The following is a 19,697-nucleotide window of genomic DNA, read 5'->3' as shown; positions in this document are numbered from 1 at the left end:
GAAAGTGGGAATTGAGAACAATTTGTTGAATGAAAATTTTGTGAATGAAAATGAAAAGACTAATTTTAAAAATTGACACCCATAAAAGATTGGACAAGGTCTAACTTGTAGATTTAGAGTGAGGGTGGGTTTTTCTTACAGAGCTGGGTAAAACCCTAAAAGTGTGAGAATCAAAAGAACAACATATTGATCTGAATCTCTCTTGAAATACAGGAATAAAAAAGAAATCAGCTTCCTTATTTGATTACATCAGCACTCATTTTTCTTAAGTTAACAGCCCTACTGTGTATATCATCATCTCAGACTTTGAAAGGGGTTTATTTCTGGTCTAATTAGCTGTGTTTTAGTTAAATATGTTATGTCTTTTACCTTGAAATTTCTGACATGCAGACTGCAGCAATTATTTCTCTTGGGCTTTTTAAACCTAACAATTAGTATTTGCAATCACAGTCTTTATGCTCTGATCTATATTATGCAAAGCATCAAATACTCCAATTGCACTTTTAGAATTTTATGCTATTTAATTTATGCTTTTTTATTTTTGGTTCCATATTAAAAAAAAAAAAGGATTTAAAAAATCTTAATAGGAGGTGCTAATCCAGATTTGAGGCTGGATCTAGTCTAAATCTTATCCCTAGACATATCTACACATGTGGAAGAGATTACGCCTTTCAAGCCACAGGTTTTTGATAGGCAAAAACATCTAAAGCAATAGTGATGTGGGAACAATCCGAATTCTAGATCCAGACTAAAAAAGCAGGGCCCTAAGAGGTAATGAGTTATATCCATGCTTAAGAGTAAAATATTTTCCAGTGATTTACTGGCTTTTTCATTTAGTGTTGAAGTTCTCTAGGAAGGCTTTATAACTGAATTCTTCCAAAGAATATTGCATGTCAAGATAAACTTTTCTTGTTTGTGGTAATAGACACCAAATATCAATTTCCCTTTTATGTTACGAAAAGCTATGCTTACACAGAAATGCTTTTAAAAAAGTATAAAATTAACTTAAAAACTTTGGTGCCATCTCAAAATATATTTGTTATTTTTGAATTATCAAACTGCCAATTTTTGAAGGGGCTTTTATTAGCTCATAAGTATTGCTTGTTTGGCTTTCTATGCAACTGAAGAAGAAAATTATATAGAACACATATGAGCACAGCAAAGTTAGTACAACTTTAAGCAAAAGTCTAAAATCATCTCCTTCACTGTGACAACTTACTGATGAGAGATTACTTCCAAAGATCATTACTGGAAATAAATTCCCTAGTAAAAATTAATCTATTGATGCCCACACAGTAAGAGATTTCAATTATTCAACCACCTTATTTATTACCTAACATGTCATTTAGTCTTCTCTCTGTCCTTCCTTAAAGAAGAAATAATATTTTAAAAGACTTTACCTTCATATTTAGGATGAAGCATTAAAAAACCCTAATCATTATTTATTTCTTATCCACTGGAAAAATTAAGGAAACTCCTGTGTACAATATTCTATATAACTTGCTGAGGTTTGTGAACTATTAAAGAGAACAATGATTCTTGTACTAGGAAGACTAGATGAATGCAGTTCTTTCAGTTTCAGTACTGTAAACTCTTAAAAGTAGGCTTTTCAATCCTGTATGCTATTTGCCAAATTTTTATAGCATCTGGGTCTCCCACTGGATTAGCTTGCCAACAGGAAATGAGGAATGTCAAGGTACATACAAAAGTATTGCAGAACAAAATTTACTAACTTTGTGGTTTTAACTTCAAGATAAGAGGAATGTCATTTTGCCCCTGGCAAAATCTTTTCCCCAGGGAGAAAATTAATGTTGTACAAACTCACTTTTCTCATCCTTATTCTTGTCATACTAAACTAGTATTAGATTAAAAAGAAAGAGTAGCAAAATACTATTTATAAGGAAATTTGACTGTGACTCTACCACGCCTAGCACCATAAGTTCTTAGCCTGCACCTCTAACCTTGGTAAAAGGGCCCCTAAGCAGTCAAATATTAGTTTGGACTGAGATTTGAAGCTGCAGCAAGAATCGTGTAGACACAATATTTTTCCACCACTCTGCAATAAGATTAAAAACTTTGAGTAAAAAGTCCTATACTGTTGGTATATTTGTTGGTCTCAAATAATTATACAATTTGATACCATCAGCAGTGTGAATTGTAATTTACATTTACTCCAGAAAGAAAGTTGGAAATATTTTCTGTATATCAGTACGGATAAATGTCACATCCACACTTGCTAAGACCAGAGTAGTGGAAAAAGCATACTCTTCAGAAGATATTTGACAAGCACTATAACTGTGTGTGCTGGTTTTTTCTGGGATAGACAGTAGCATCACATTAGCTAGTATTGCCTATGTTTTGGATTTGTGCTGGAAATAGTGTTGATAATACAGGGATGTTTTAGTTACTGCTGAGCAGAACTTACACAGTCAAGGACGTTTCTGCTCGTCACTCCACCCCTCCAAAAAATGCCTACTGCTTTTTTTTTTTTTTTTTTTCAGTTCTATATCAAGTCATTTCCTTCTGTTAAAGGATGTTTTAGCTGTCCTTTTTACCAAGACTCTTTCTTCCCTCCTTTTTTGAGGTTAAAAATCATGGTTTGATCAGAGGACAGCAGTTATGCACAGGAGACTGCTCTATGCTAAATTAGAAGGTTTCTCATGCCTTGTATTCTGGCGTCTTGATTGGTAGGATGTGTATTTTGATTTATTATTTAGAACTATCTCTCTATTGTATGTGAATTCTACAGTTTTTAAAAATAAAAATTCAATTTAATGTAATTTCAGTAAGAAAAAAGGGTACATGTGTAAAAGTTCTATGGCCATATTCATCTGAAAGGATCAACTAAACTTACTCTGTCCAAGGTACCCATTTTCAATGTGTCAAAACAACTATTACATCATCTATATTAAGGTCAGAGTCCTTGATGTGTAGCATTCAGCCATTAGTGTTTCAATAAGAAAGCATAAAAAATGATGTTAAATTATTTTAAAATCAACTGGATAATTTGAAGCCCTTTTTTTGCATATCTACAATTCAAACATCAGATAAAATCCTAAAATAAGTGACAACGTTTGGCTGACAAAAAAAAAAAAAGTCAAAAGATTGTAGTTCCACAATAAAAATCCTTTAGATAAACATTTTAGCTGATTTAATTTCACCCAGCAAAGGCTGGTGAATATCCTGAGTATGATAGTAACAGTAATGTGCTCCAACTTCTACATAGCCAGTTTCAGACAAACACATCCTACTTCTCCAGTCCCTTAGTATTTTTTATTTATGATAAAAAAGCATTGGATTCTATGTATTTTGCTTTCAGGTCTACTCAAAGGCTTCATACCTCTCTGATTTTCTAAATGGTTTCAATATAAACAACAGCAATCTGTGCAGTACTGTTTATTCTGATCTCGCAATATTTTTACTGTTCAACTCTAATGGGTCTAATTTTCACTCTTAAAATATTTTTTTACTTAGGACAAGATAATTTTGTTTGTACATTAGTAGTGCATGAAGTTCCTTTATACAAAAAGAAAGGGAGAGCTATGGTGCAAATAAGAATGATAGACTTCTCTATGGATTACTCCTAACAATGCTTATAACAGATATAAAAGTAGTATCAGGCATATTAGCTGACTCAGTACCACACACTTCCCATCACTGTTGGGGTTTCAGTTTAGTCCTAGTTTTTTTCTGTTAAAGGAATTTTTTCCCATAGCATGTTGCTAGGAGATAAATAGCCATACTTAAGAAAGACAAAAGGGCCCGGCCAGGCTTTTGTTCTCACCTGGTGGGCAGTTCAGTTCGCTCTCAGCGTCTGGAGAGAGAAGGTGCAGAGAAAGGAGCTGCTGGTTCCCGTTTTCGGCGTCTTTCCTTCTGCTGGGAACAACACCGGGGATCCCAAAGCTGCTTTTCCCTGCCCTGCTGGAGGCTGGGCTGTGGCCGCCCGCCCCGCTGCTGTTTCGAGCCTTCGCTACGCTGTAGCCGTGCTTACCCTGCCTGCCTGGAGCCCCGGGGGGTTCCCCTTTTGGATACATCTCGTCTGCCACCCGGGATTTGTGTTTGTGCCTGCCGCTCCAGCCTACCAGTCCAGCCTGCTGTTTCCGAGACTCCGGGACCAGCTGCCCACCGGTTTGTGAAGCTCCTTTGTTCCATCCTTCCCCGGGATCCCAGGGCATCAGAGCAGCCGCGTGCTTCCCGAGCTCGCTCCGGAGCGCCCCCTGCAGCCGCAGGGGAACCACCGCACCTGCCCTGCTCACCGGGAGCCGCCAGCGATCCCTGCCGGCTGCGAGCGGAACTGCACCCGAGGGGAAATAGCCTGACAGCCGAGAAGGCTGGGACTGGGTTTGTGTTTGCTGTTACTGTCATAGTTGTTGTTGTTTTGTTTGACTAGTTATATATATATATATATATATATATATATATATATAGTAAAGAACTGTTATTCCTATTTTCCCACATCTTTGCCTGAAGACCCTTGATTTCAAAATTATAATAACTCAGAGGGAAAGGGGTTACATCTGCCACTCCAAGGGAGGCTTCTGCCTTCCTTAGCAGACACCTGTCTTTCAAACCGAGACAGATCTTGGCGCCCAACGTGGGGCCTGAGGGCATTAAGAGAGAGAGGTGAAAAAGGAATAACAGTTCCTGGATAACTTAATTTGGTGTGTTGGATATAGGAACCTTGGTAGGCAGCACTATGTGGTCTACTTTGCCCTGGTTCGGGTGGCATGTGGCCGTGGCTATATTCTTCCCCTTTGCAGCTCCCTACTTGAATATGGGTCCTCTCACTAAGGCTACCATTGCTGTTATCCAGCTCGTGCTGTGGGTCGAGAAGGTGAGGAATTCATGGGTTTTTAACTTCCTCCGGAATGTGGGCACGTGGATAAATGGCTATCACACACTGAGCGCATGTTTTTGGGGTTATGTTAACAATGGTACCTTCTGTGAGGAAATGACACCAGGGGAAGTTTTCCCCCAACCCCTCAACCAGTTCTTTGGACCCACCCCATCAATTTTTGAAGGGTTTAGATTCCTTCTGAATACTAACCACCTGCTGCTGGTAGGCCTACTCTATTTAGCATTCAAGGATAAGTTGAGACTGGCTTGGATAACTACCCAGACACCAGCCCCAGAGACTAGAGATCCTGCCCCAGAGCCTGACCCTGCCCCAGAACCTGACATGGCCCCAGAGAGTAGAGTTCCTACCCCAGAGCCTGATCCTGCCCCGGAACCTGACACGGCCCCAGACACTAGAGATCCTACCCCAGAGCCTGATTCAGCCCCAGAGCCTGACACAGCCCCAGACACTAGAGACCCTGCCCCACAGCCTGATACCACCCAACAGCCCACCTCAGAAATGGACTACCCGAAATGGGTGGGGGTACTGGCGAAAGGGATGCAGGAGATGTGCCAGGAGATGGGCCAGGTGCGCAAGGAGATGTGCCAGGAGATGGGCCAGGTGCGCAAGGAGATGTGCCAGGAGATGGGTCAGGTGCGCCAGGAGATATGCCAATTGCTAAGGGAATACACCTCCTCAGCTAGTGAAAAAACCTCTCCCTGCCCCAAAGAGGGTGAGTCCGACGGTGCAGCAGCGGAACCCACGGATGTTACAACCGCCCAGGTTTCAGCTGAACCCCAAGGACAAGTACAGCCAGCAGCAGTCGCCCCTGTGCAAAGGAGGAAGTGTAAGACCAAATCAGTACGACCAGTTAATGATGATGGGGAACCAGGGCCCTCACAACCAGCAGGGGAGCCAGAGCCAGAAATCATCATTGAGTCCCTGTCGTACGACAGTCTCCGTGGTATGCGAGACGACATTGTGCGAAGGGGGCGTGAGCCTTATACCACCTGGCTGCTTCGGGTTTGGGACCTCATGGGCACAAGTGTGCAACTGGATAGTGGTGAGGCAAGGTATCTGGGATCGTTGACCCAGGACCCAGGTGTGAACCAGATATTTGTGAGGGAGCCAGGACCCCTTTCTCTCTGGGACCGGCTCTTAATGAGTGTGAGAGAAAGGTTCATTCACAAAGAGAGAATGCAGGAGTACCATCATAGAATGCAGTGGAAGACACTTGAGGAAGGGATCCAACAGCTAAGAGAGGTGGCAGTATTAGAGGTACTCTTTGGGAGGGATGGACAGCACGGTAATGACCCCGATAAGGTCAGGTGCACAGGACAGATGATGTGGAACCTGGCAAGACTAGGGCCATCGCAATACACCACCTTCATTGCAACCATTGATGCTGACAATAACCGAGAAACAGTGGGCTCTGTTGCCAACAAGCTCAGGAATTATGACAGCATGGTCAATGGTCCACTGAAAGCTCATGTCTCTGCTGTGGTCCAGGACCTCAAAGAGGAGATGAAGGAGATGAGGAAGGAAATGAGGGAGGAGATGGAGGAGATGAGGAAGGTCAGTGTGGCACCAGTGCGAGTCACAGGCCCCCAGGTCAGAGCCCGTCGTCCCCCTGCGAGAGAGAGAGGGTACACCCCACGAGCTGAGCTCTGGTTTTTCCTGTGTGAGCATGGGGAAGACATGAGAAGGTGGGATGGGAAACCCACTTCTGTCCTGGCAGCGCGGGTGCGTGAACTCAAGGAGGGAGGCACTAACCGAGGGGGTTCCGCTAAGGTGAAAGTAGCCTCAGCCTCCCGTGACCGAGCTGCCAGGTATTACAGACAGGAGGATGATATGTCAGATCCCCTCGAAGGTACCTCTAGTATGTATGCCCAGGGAAAGAATGATAACCAGGGCTAGAGGGGCCCTGCCTCTAGCCAGGAAGAGGCACGGGAGAACCGGGTTTTCTGGACAGTGTGGATCCGATGGCCTGGCACATCAGAGCCACAAAAATATGATGCATTGGTTGATACTGGGGCACAGTGTACTTTAATGCCATCGGGACATGTGGGGGCAGAACCTGTATCCATTGCTGGGGTGACTGGGGGATCACAGCAGTTGACCCTTTTGGAAGCTGAGGTGAGCCTGACTGGGAAGGAGTGGCAAAAGCATCCGATTGTGACCGGCCCAGAGGCCCCGTGTATTCTGGGCATAGACTTCCTCCGGAATGGCTATTACAAAGACCCAAAGGGACTCAGGTGGGCGTTTGGGATTGCTGCTGTGGAGGCAGAGGGCATTAGGCAGTTGAACACCCTGTCCGGACTGTCTGAGAATCCTTCTGCAGTTGGGCTCCTGAAAGTGGAAGAGCAACGAGTGCCAATTGCCACCTCGACAGTGCACCGCCGGCAGTATCGGACAAATCGAGATGCTGTGATTCCCATCCACAAGATGATTCGTGAGCTGGAGAGCCAAGGGGTGGTCAGCAAGACCCACTCACCCTTCAACAGCCCCATTTGGCCTGTGCGCAAGTCTGATGGGGAATGGAGATTGACTGTGGACTATCGTGGCTTGAATGAAGTGACTCCACCGCTGAGCGCTGCTGTGCCCGACATGTTGGAGCTCCAGTATGAGCTGGAGTCCAAAGCAGCAAAGTGGTATGCCACCATTGACATTGCCAATGCATTTTTCTCCATTCCTCTGGCAGCAGAGTGCAGGCCCCAGTTTGCTTTCACCTGGAGGGGTGTGCAGTACACCTGGAACCGACTGCCCCAGGGGTGGAAGCACAGTCCCACCATCTGCCATGGACTGATCCAGGCTGCACTGGAAAAGGGTGAGGCCCCAGAACATCTGCAGTACATTGATGACATCATTGTGTGGGGGAACACCGCAACAGAAGTGTTTGAGAAAGGAGAGAGAATAATCCAAATTCTCCTAAAAGCTGGTTTCGCCATCAAGAAGAGCAAAGTCAAGGGGCCTGCCCGAGAGATCCAGTTCCTGGGAGTGAAGTGGCAAGATGGACGGCGTCAGATTCCCACTGAGGTCATCAATAAGATCACTGCGATGTCTCCACCAACCAACAAGAAGGAAACACAAGCTTTCCTAGGCGCCATAGGTTTCTGGAGGATGCACATTCCTGAGTACAGCCAGATTGTGAGCCCTCTCTACCTGGTTACCCGAAAGAAGAACGATTTCCACTGGGGCCCTGAACAGCAGCAAGCCTTTGCCCAGATCAAGCAGGAAATCGCTCACGCCGTAGCCCTTGGCCCAGTCAGGACAGGACCAGAGGTGAAGAACGTGCTCTACTCTGCAGCCGGGAACAATGGTCTGTCCTGGAGCCTCTGGCAGAAGGTGCCTGGTGAGACTCGGGGCCGACCGCTGGGATTCTGGAGCCGAAGCTACAGAGGGTCCGAAGCCAACTACACTCCCACAGAGAAAGAAATCTTGGCAGCTTATGAAGGAGTCCAAGCTGCCTCAGAGGTAATTGGAACTGAGGCACAACTCCTCCTGGCACCCCGACTACCGGTGCTGGGGTGGATGTTCAAAGGAAAGGTTCCCTCCACGCATCACGCCACCGATGCTACTTGGAGCAAATGGATCGCCCTCATCACGCAGCGCGCCCGAATTGGAAACCCAAGTCGCCCTGGGATCTTGGAAATAATTACGAACTGGCCAGAAGGTGAGACTTTTGGGTTATCTTCTGAAGAAGAAGAGGAGCAGGTGACGCGTGCCGAAGAAGCCCCACCGTATAACGAGCTACCAGAGAGTGAAAAACAATATGCCCTCTTCACTGATGGTTCCTGCCGAATTGTAGGCGCTAGCCGGAAATGGAAAGCCGCTGTATGGAGCCCCACACGACAAGTTGCACAGGCTACGGAAGGAGAAGGTGGATCGAGCCAATTTGCTGAACTCAAAGCCGTTCAATTAGCTCTGGACATTGCTGAAAGAGAGAAGTGGCCAAAGCTCTACCTTTACACTGATTCATGGATGGTAGCCAATGCTCTGTGGGGTTGGCTGGAAAGGTGGAATAAGGCAAAATGGCAGCGCAGAGGAAAACCAATCTGGGCTGCTGAGGAGTGGAAAGACATTGCCGCTCGAGTAGAGAAGCTATCTGTGAAGGTCCGTCATGTAGATGCTCACATTCCCAAGAGCCGGGCTAATGAAGAACATCGTAATAACAAGCAGGTAGATCAGGCTGCGAAAATAGAGGTGTCCCAGATAGACCTGGATTGGCAACATAAAGGAGAGTTGTTCCTAGCTCGATGGGCCCATGATGCCTCAGGCCATCAGGGCAGAGATGCCACCTATAAGTGGGCACGAGACCGAGGGGTGGATCTGACCATGGACAGTATCTCCCAGGTCATCCATGACTGTGAGACATGCGCTGCGATCAAGCAGGCCAAGCGGGTGAAGCCCCTGTGGTATGGTGGGCGGTGGTCCAAATACAAGTATGGGGAGGCCTGGCAGGTTGATTACATCACACTGCCTCAAACCCGCCAAGGCAAGCGCCATGTGCTCACAATGGTAGAAGCCACCACAGGATGGCTGGAGACCTACCCTGTGCCTCACGCTACTGCCCGGAACACCATCTTGGGCCTTGAAAAGCAAGTCCTTTGGAGGCATGGTACCCCTGAGAGGATTGAATCTGACAATGGGACTCACTTCAAGAACAGCCTTATAAACACCTGGGCTAGAGAACATGGCATTGAGTGGGTGTACCACATCCCTTACCATGCACCAGCAGCTGGGAAGGTTGAGCGGTGTAATGGACTGCTTAAAACCACCTTGAAGGCACTGGGTGGGGGGAGTTTCAAAAACTGGGAGGTGCATTTAGCAAAAGCCACCTGGTTAGTTAACACCCGAGGCTCCACCAGCCGAGCCGGCCCTGCCCAATCCGAACCCCTACAAACAACAGATGGGGATAAGGTTCCAGTGGTGCACATGAGAGGTATGCTTGGAAAAACTGTTTGGGTAAAGTCTGCCTTGAGCAAAGACAAACCCATCCGTGGGGTTGTTTTTGCTCAGGGACCAGGTTGTACCTGGTGGGTGATGCAAAGGGATGGAGAGACCCGATGCATACCGCAAGGGGACCTTGTTTTAGGGTGAACTACCCATGGCTCTGTACTTGTATCAGTATCAGCATGTACATATGTATATAATTTAGGTGATGCTTGTATTTATATGGTTAAAAAGTTAAGTTTCATGTAACATGTTAGTATGGAAAAAAATTCGGGGTGGATAATGTTGGGGTTTCAGTTTAGTCCTAGTTTTTTTCTGTTAAAGGAATTTTTTCCCATAGCATGTTGCTAGGAGATAAATAGCCATACTTAAGAAAGACAAAAGGGCCCGGCCAGGCTTTTGTTCTCACCTGGCGGGCAGTTCAGTTCGCTCTCAGCGTCTGGAGAGAGAAGGTGCAGAGAAAGGAGCTGCTGGTTCCCGTTTTCGGCGTCTTTCCTTCTGCTGGGAACAACACCGGGGATCCCAAAGCTGCTTTTCCCTGCCCTGCTGGAGGCTGGGCTGTGGCCGCCCGCCCCGCTGCTGTTTCGAGCCTTCGCTACGCTGTAGCCGTGCTTACCCTGCCTGCCTGGAGCCCCGGGGGGTTCCCCTTTTGGATACATCTCGTCTGCCACCCGGGATTTGTGTTTGTGCCTGCCGCTCCAGCCTACCAGTCCAGCCTGCTGTTTCCGAGACTCCGGGACCAGCTGCCCACTGGTTTGTGAAGCTCCTTTGTTCCATCCTTCCCCGGGATCCCAGGGCATCAGAGCAGCCGCGTGCTTCCCGAGCTCGCTCCGGAGCGCCCCCTGCAGCCGCGGGGGAACCACCGCACCTGCCCTGCTCACCGGGAGCCGCCAGCGATCCCTGCCGGCTGCGAGCGGAACTGCACCCGAGGGGAAATAGCCTGACAGCCGAGAAGGCTGGGACTGGGTTTGTGTTTGCTGTTACTGTCATAGTTGTTGTTGTTTTGTTTGACTAGTTATATATATATATATATATATATATATATATATATATATAGTAAAGAACTGTTATTCCTATTTTCCCACATCTTTGCCTGAAGACCCTTGATTTCAAAATTATAATAACTCAGAGGGAAAGGGGTTACATCTGCCACTCCAAGGGAGGCTTCTGCCTTCCTTAGCAGACACCTGTCTTTCAAACCGAGACAATCACCTAAAGAAGTTTGCATCACAAAGAGAATTACAGAACCATTTTCTTAAAAAAAAGCCCAAACAAACCAAAAGCCATAAGACAAATGACACAGAAAGTAGATAAACTTTTTTTAACAAACAAGCAATGAATTTTAACAGAGCAGCTGGCCTTTCTGGACATGAATGTTGGAGATCCATGTTTGAACAGTTTAAGAGGCAGCCTTGCAGCTCTGATAACAATAGGGGTCTGCCAAACTAAGTCATGGCAATTATCCACACACAATCAGTTACTTTTCAACTCTGCTCTAAGTCAAGGGGCTACATGTTTCAACACTGTGCTTCCTGCTCTGTTTTCTCCTCTAAACCAAACTTTAATTAACAGTTCCAATCATTTATGTATGATGTGCTCCACAGAAATAGGCTTTATAAAATACCCTGCACTATATGACTAGGATTACAAGGACTATATAAATTTAAAAATTAAACATCTGCTTTGGGAATATACTTCCTAAAACATAAACTAGAGCTTTCTAAGCCTCTGGGACTAAACACACCTTTCAAAGCCAAAATGAACACTGATAAACCTTCAAGGTTTGCCAGGTCTGCAGGGCTCCCTCTCTGAACAGATGGATTGGTTGGTACAATTAAAGAGTTTTGCCTTTTTTTTTTTAACATTCTTTTTTAACAGTATGCACCCTACCCTGTAAACAAGCCTCTAAGCACAGAAAACAAAAAAATGTATTTAATGGCCCCCTGTTCTGTTTCATTATTTACACCCTTCACATGTACTTTCCCAGCTGAGTAATGCTCTTTGATGATTGTATCTCCAAAGAACATTGCTGTGATCACGTAATATGCTGTGGAACCATAGATAATCAATCAAAAGGACAGAAACAGAGAAAGCAACTTTCTGACTTTTTAAAAACTGATTTAGTTCTTATGAAAATGCAAAATTGACAGCTTTGGGATTGAAATAATCTTTCAAAAGATGAATAGGAATGGTGCAAATTATACAGTATTAAACCAATGTGTTCTGCCCCTGAAGGGATCACTTTTATAAGCTGAAGACGTCTGTCTCCATAGTCCAGTTAGTCAAAGTCCTGACGAATTTCTTGATTGCCAGCATGGGAGCACCCCTGGAAGTGGTTTTGTGATGCTGGCATTAGCGAACTGGGTATTCTGGGAATACAGACATCACCAATACATTTCATCTACTGTAAATCAGGGGAGTTTTGACACCTTGAACTGGTGAGAACAAAACTTGTGACCCACTGATCTCAGGAGGTAGAAATGCTTGTACCACTAAAACATGATCTCATATGGCAATAAATATATTTGTAATTTGGTTTAGTTTAACTTTGAGTTACAATTTATTTACAAGAAGAATTTGTATTGCTACTACCAAAACTGATACAAGGCTTTGAAAATGCATACCTTATAGGCTTACTGGATGAAGTCCAGTATGAATCGTAAGGATGATTCATCCTTATAACAATTTAAGTGTAAGAATAAACATCAAAATAAATTTACAGTGATCCTTCACACTAGAGTAATTTAGTCATTACTATTGCCACTAAGACAATTTACTGAGTTTCATTTAATAAGCATAGTACTGAATATTTCTAGTTATCAATGCCTAAATTGTATTTTTTTTTTATTTTCTTTCTTCCACTCCACCCCTTTAATTGTATTTTGTTTTTCATCTTGTCAGGAAACACAGCTGCAGCTATTCACAATCCAAAATCAAAGTGGTATATTAATTGAGATGAACTTCTTCAAAGTTTCACTTGGTTTTAGTTTTTCTACAACTATTAATAGATGTGTAACCATAATTGGCAGTTTCAATAAAGGCCATGGATTTACAATTATGATAATGACACAAAATATTTTGGGGAAACAGACCAAAGTCTTCCCCCCTCCGCCCAAAATTAAAGAATATAAAAGTTTCTAAGCATAGGACTTGAATTCAATCTTTTGGAACCTCATAAACAGATGGAATTTTGGGGCAGTATTACTCGTCAAACTTGCTGATCTTTGAAGCCAAAGGACCCTTAGAGCTTAGATCTGTCAAGGTATATTAGGGAATCAATGCTCATACAGTTTGAAATAATTTTTGATTAACAGAACCATCCCACAGGTCTCATCTATTTTTTAAAAGGGGTACCTTTCATGGTTTAGAAATGGTATTTCGCAGGTTAGTGCCCCAACCACACTCCAAAATCAGATGCTGCTCTTTCTGCCCTCCCCATCCCTTTTTCCCCCTTCCCCTGCCTGCTGCATGGGATTGGAGAGGATTGGAGGCAAAAAAGGCAAATATCACAGGTTGCAATAAGAAAAATTAACAGCAACAGCAATGAGATAAGAAAATGGACAATAATGGCAAAAATATTAGTAACAAAAGGGTACAAAGGAGAGAAGTGCAGAGCTCGACCTGGCCACAGCCACGGCATCCAAACTGCTCCCTATGAGTCGGGACCAGAGTTACCCCCCTGCTCTGTCTGCCATGATTGCTTCACTGGAAGGACCCCTCTCTCCTGGGAAGTAAGAGAGTTGCTTTGCCCCTCCCCTGGGAATGATGTCTGTATCCTACCTACCCCCCCCCGCCCCCCCAACTATGCCCTGTCCCAGATACTGCGAAAAATTAACTTCTGCCCTGCACAGTTCTACACGTTTGTAGTCCTGTGACCATGAAGTGATAACTGAATCTAAGAGGCCGAATGTGTAGGGTATCACTGTAAACTTGTGTTTCCAGGCCAGCAATGCATTCATCTTTATTACTGCAGATTTCACAGGACACACACTGATATAAAATCACAATCAATTATTAAGGTAAAAAAGCAATCATCCCACCTCCCCTGCACTTCTTTGATAAATTAGGGAGTGAAAAGCATCCCGTTGGGAAGAGAACTGGCATAGAACTATGCTTCATGGAGAATCTGAGCTCACTTCGCATTTACTTTTACCAAGTAACATCTGTGACTGATTCTGCCTATTTAAAGTTGTAAAATTGTCATCTATGGCACTAGATTCTTTCCAGGGATGTTTTAAAAATGGAAATTAGCCTCTCTAGTAATATAATGTTTAGATGTCTTTGTACCAATGATAAAATAGATACCATACAGATCGTGGGTAAAGCAATAAAACTTCTTCTGTTTGGCTGACTTGTCAGTGAATTTTAAATGTGAGCGGGATAAGCAAAATAATTAATTATCTAATTAATCTGATAAGAGAATCACAAGACAAAAGAAATTGGAAGTCTGGGTAGCGCTTATGCTTGGAGAAGCCAAGTGGAAGACAGGAAACATAAGGAATTTCTTAAATGAATATGACTTTAAATGCAAAATTCTCAAGACGGAGTATGCTTAGTATGAGGTGTTTATTATTTTTGTAATATATCTTGGTTATAGGAACTAAAGTGAACTGTATTTTGATAAGTTTTCTGGAACTTATTCAAAGCTCAGATCTCTCCCTCTTTCCATTACTATCTCTGAAGAAGTGAGATATAAAACCAGAATGGTCACAAATCTTGCTAGCTCTGGAAAGCCTTTATTAAGTTATCTCTTAAGTTACCTGGAAAGTGCTAGAGAAGGATGGATTGCACCTAGATGTCAGGAATATACCCAGTTTTGCAGGATCTAGTATCTCAGCAGACAGAATATATGCATACCAGCCTGTGTGTCAGAGAAGCAGAAACAGAAATGGTGAAAAGAGTCTGCACAGTTCCAGTGTACCTTAAAACACACAGGTGTGACATGATGAAATCTGTCCAATGCATTTGTGTGAATGTCAACCACATTACCCTTTTATATTAGCTATTCAGCCTGTGTGAAATCCTGAGTGGGCATACTAACAGATCTTTCCATATCAGTTATCCATAAGAAGAAATATAATTACAGTTGAGCAGAGTGGTGTGCCTACTTCAGCTTTCACCATTTGCATTTAAAACACAGTACAGATTATGAATATCAAAAATTTTGTATCCATTTTTTATGTGTCTTTTTTTTTTCCTGAAGAAAAAAACATTCTCTGCAGCCTCTATTTCCTTTCATTGTGTGTCAGGTTTCTTTTCTTTTGAATCAGTATTTCAAAGTATTATACAAAAACAATTTCAAATTACTGTTATAAGAAAAAAAATTTGAACTATTTCTACGTACAATGAAGCAATACATATGTGGTTTGCATAATGGGTCACAAGTAAATACTAAAACTATTTATGATCTTTATAAGAGATTGTTGTTGAAAGTAGTAAGTGATATGACTGTCATATAAAAGTGGTAAAAAAACAAAGCAAACCCCTCTCAGCATAAGAAAAGCTGGTGAGTTACAATAGACACACACAAATGTAATTCATGGTAAGTCCTACAGGACATGGCTTGAGTGCAGTAGAGTCACTCAAGCAGTATATTACCAGGGTCAGAGACTCAAACAGATGAATCCTGCCTCGGCCCATGGCTGCTCAAATCATGCCTTTTGATTGATTCTGAAGCACTCAGATAAAAGGCCCTAGTGTCATATGCTTCCCATTGAAGAAACGTATTTTTTGAGCTGTTAAAAACTCCAGAGAGACACAAGTAAACATGGTAACACATGCAGCACAATTTGAAGTGTGACTTTAATTCATGGTTTAAGAAAAAAGCTTTAAAACTTCCTGAGATGCCCAGGGCTTTCATGTTCAAAATGCACTGATGTTAAGTTCAGTATAAATGGAGTCTTTGGTGTGTGCAAATTGTCAGTGTGACAAAACAAAGGAAAGGTATTAACATTACATCATTTGAACAATACCCAGCTTTTCAGAAATAAACTTTAGCCTATGTGATTTTGCTTTACTCTTATCTTTGCTTTCTTGAGCTAACTGATACCATCATTTCTTTCCAGGGGTGAATTGCACTGTAGCCAGATTCTCATTTGCTTTTAACTCAGTATGCACAAATTTAGCTGTGGCTGCTTTTTTATCTGTACCTTTTTAGCTATCTGCTTTGTCGTTCCACTGAATATTTGACCTTTTTCTAGGAACTGTTGTGGAGAAGTAGTTTCTTACTGGTAGAAACATGCCAGAAAAGCCAGATCATAAAGTAACAGATGAAAGTCAACCAGCATTTTCTCCATTTTGCTAACACTGCATAGCATCAGTCTTTGTAGGCTACAGTTACACACATCCTGTCTCAGCAGAGACAGCATTAAGCAAATCATAGAATCACAGAATATGCTGAGTTGGAAGGGACCCAACCAGGACCATTAAAATCCAAGTCCTTGCCCTGCACAGGACATCCCAAGACACACCGTGTGCCTGAGACCATTGTCCAAACACTTCTTTAACTCTGTCAGGCTTGGTGCTGTGACCTCCTCCCTGGGGAGCCTGTTCCAGTGTCCAACCACCCTCTGGGTGAAAAACTTTTTCCTGATATCCAACCTAAACCTCCCTTGACTCAGCTTCATGCTGTTCCCTTGGGTTCTGCCACTGGCCATGAGAGTGAAGAGGTTGGTACCTGTCCCTCCTCTTCCCCTCATGAAGATGCAGAAGACCACAATGAGGTCTCCCCTCAGTCTCCTCCATGCTGAACAAACCAAATGTTCTAGTTGTTTACAACTGTTAGATTCTGGGTTTTCAGGTGCTTCACTGAATCATTCTCCCTATGGATGTCAACTGAATCAAGTCACAAAGTAATGATACATGTTATTATTGTTGTGGGGAAGTTGTTTGTCAGCCAAGTGGTAGCCAGTCATAAGAAAAAAACCAACTCCTTCCTTTAACAGACTCCTGTTCTAGGTGTTATATTCAGCCCATGCCTGGGTTTATATTTACATATATATATCTACTCCATTTATTATTTGAATTAGTAATGCTTCATTGAAAGTTTGCACAAAGTTGTTCAGATGCTCCCCTGCCCCACATTTTCAGTCATAATCACAAGAATGGTGCTCTCCTTGCCTCATTATCTGTTTTTGTTGTTTCATTATCATTTCATCTTCTGGGAGTGGAAAAGGTTAATGCAAGACCACCTCTCCTGATTATATGTGTCAGGCTATCCTACAGATGATGTGCTGAAGTTATGGAATAGCAACTCTGCACCCTCTGGTGTCAAACCTTTTTAGTATGGTCTGACATAACCCCTTAGATAGGGATCAAGCACAGTTATGGGAAAGAAAAAGCAATGAAACATATTTGGGATATAGGTTAAAAATTGCAATAGAAAGTTACATTCTTTGTAACTTTGTTTGACTCATTTAGGTATTAGTGGTTAAACTATAGTTAAAGCATTCCAGCTTGCTATGGAGGTCTACAGCTTGTAACAAGTTAAATCAAGGACATCCTTTTGTGTATTGCATTTTAATAGCCATTGGAATAAATTCCATCTGCCTTTAATTTCTATTGAATAGTTCAGTATTTTTTTTTGAAGTACATTCTGAGTTTGCTATTTTATGCTCTATTTTGAAGAAATTAATACTTGCTTGTGTCTATTATTTAACTCCTTAAAAAATAATTGAGCGCCTGTCTTGGGGTGACCTTATGATGTGTATCCCATATCGCTGCCTATGCCCAGAAATTAATTTCTGTGTCTTTCTATGCCTCTAAACTGAGCCTGAGAGGGGGGAGGAAAAACTGAGCAAAACTTTTTCAGGGCAGTTTGCAGCTTGTTCAAGGTCACACAGAGATAGCAGGTTTTTTTTTCCCCAGCTGCGGGAGGAGAGCAAGGAAGCACCCGGCTTGCTGCTTTCCAGTCAGCTTTTGGCCAGTTGTTTCAGTTTCTTGTTCTCCGGAGAGAGAGACTGAGAGCTGGACTTTGTTTTTCCTTCTCTGGAATTCGGGATTTTCTCCCTTTTATACTGGACTGTTTTTCAACCTCAGAGCACATCGGGAGGACTTTCCATCGGGCACAGAGGGCCTGGCCCTGGCCCAAGCCCCAGAGCCGAGGAGACCAAAGGGAGGACTCTAACGCTATCCCAGGTTTTTTCCTCTACAGTGAAACATTTTATTATTTACCCTTATTTTCCTTTTCCCGTGTGTTTGGTAAATAAATAGTTTTATCTCCTTCACTTTCCTTCGAGGAAAATTTATTTTTTCCCGAACCTGGGGGGGAAGGGGTGGTTGTGCCTTCTCTCAGAGGATATATTTCTAAATTTGGCCAAACTGGAACAGTGCCAAAAGTGTACAAACAAATATCTTATTCCAATATACAGATCACTATGTTTATTCTATTTTTTATTTGCTTTTACTTTAAGTTCTGAAAGTAGCATTGCCACTATGTCCAGATAAGTGATGTAGTGTCAAGAATTCTAAAATAAGGGGGGAAAGATATTTTTTTCAGAATACTTCATAGTCAAGATTTCAATCAAAGAATGAAAAATCATACCAGAAGCACTCCCTTACTACATTTATGGGCGAGACATACTGGACCATGAAACATTTTAATGGAACAGTGCAGAAGCATTTATCTTCCACCTTAGTGGAACGGCAAATAAACTTTTACCATGATTTCTCTTGCCAACCTTATCAATGTTTTGTGATCAGCTGACCTGTCATTGGGAGGCATGTGTCTTGGCCTTGCCTAGAGAAGGAGAACCACATGCCTAACTTTCGTTTGGTTTAAGTTAGGTTAAATGAGTCTTACCCTTGAATACATATAGAATGCAAGATCAGGAGACCTGCATGTGATCCCAAATTTGCCATAGATGTTATGTGATCTCGATTTGATACTGTTTCATCTCCATGAGTAAAATCAGTAAGCTGGAGAAATGGAGTCATACTTGTCTAAAACTCTGGTTGACAGTGGGAAATAAATTATTATTGTGTGAAAATAGAAACATTCTATCAAAAACACTGTAGGAGGCTGAAATAAAACTAATGGTTATTTAAAAATGAATGCTATGAGATGCACTTATGGAGGTAAGCTAAAGATTCTTATTTGAAGCACAGCATTAGAGAGTGATAATAAACAGTAACTAGAACCACTTTGCAAAAAACCTCAGTTATAACTTCTCGCCTAGTGCAAAAAGCTTGCTTCTAATGGACAAGGTTTTTTTTCAAAACATCACTTAAACATGATTCACATTACATAAAAAGCATTTGAAGGGGTTTTTACTTTTATTTGTGTTAAGCAAAAAGAAATTGTTGCCATTGAGGGAGAATAGAAGATTAAAAGATTAAATCAGCCCAAATCACAAAATTATCACAACAAAATGATTTATGATAGACAAATGGGACCTCCCCCCCTTTTTTTTTTTCTTAAACTTCATGATTATATTTAGTGAGGAGAGTTAATATTTTTTAAACTCTTTGCTTCTTCAGGCTAATGACTTAAGAATGCTATGCTTGTAACCACAGATATAGCTATATATATATATATATTATATATATATATATATTTAAAAAGCCTTTTTCTCCCCCATCCTTCTGGTTTTTTGGTAGAATTCACTGTAATACTCACTCAGACCCTGCTGCTACAAATCAGTTTTCATGGAGAGAAGGTGATTTACCTCTGGATGTGCTTGGCCATCTGCAGTTTTCCAGTCTAAACATTTTCTGAGATTCTCCTTGGACACTTCTAGCAAATATTTTATTTCCTTCTACGCTAAACACATTTGTGGTGTTGACAGTTAGTCCTTATTCCACAAACTCTTAGATTGACCTGAAGTTATTGCTCCTCATGAGGAAATTTTCCTCTCTACCTGTTTAAAAGATAACACTTCTAGCAGCAGGTGATTTTCTGGTTTAAAAA

At 42.5% G+C, this 19,697-nt stretch overlaps 1 protein-coding gene across 31 annotated transcripts in view; it reads right to left on the bottom strand.

Annotated features, from left to right (window-relative positions):
- TENM3 (teneurin transmembrane protein 3) overlaps positions 1-19,697 on the bottom strand; it is a 1,310,258-nt gene that overhangs the window by 686,312 nt on the left and 604,249 nt on the right. Inside the window, exon 1 of one of the 31 annotated variants that reach the window (XM_069013811.1) lies at positions 14,551-14,626. The exons of the other annotated variants lie outside the window; for them this stretch is intronic. The gene's annotated coding sequence lies outside the window, so the exon portion shown is untranslated. Of the gene's footprint in view, positions 1-14,550; positions 14,627-19,697 lie in introns of those variants that run through there. 31 annotated transcript variants of the gene reach the window in all.

Source organism: Aphelocoma coerulescens, chromosome 4 (assembly GCF_041296385.1).
Source record: "Aphelocoma coerulescens isolate FSJ_1873_10779 chromosome 4, UR_Acoe_1.0, whole genome shotgun sequence".
Lineage (NCBI taxonomy): Eukaryota > Metazoa > Chordata > Aves > Passeriformes > Corvidae > Aphelocoma > Aphelocoma coerulescens.
The sequence above is the reverse complement of the archived record's forward strand: the minus strand, read 5'-3'. Positions and strand labels throughout refer to the sequence as shown.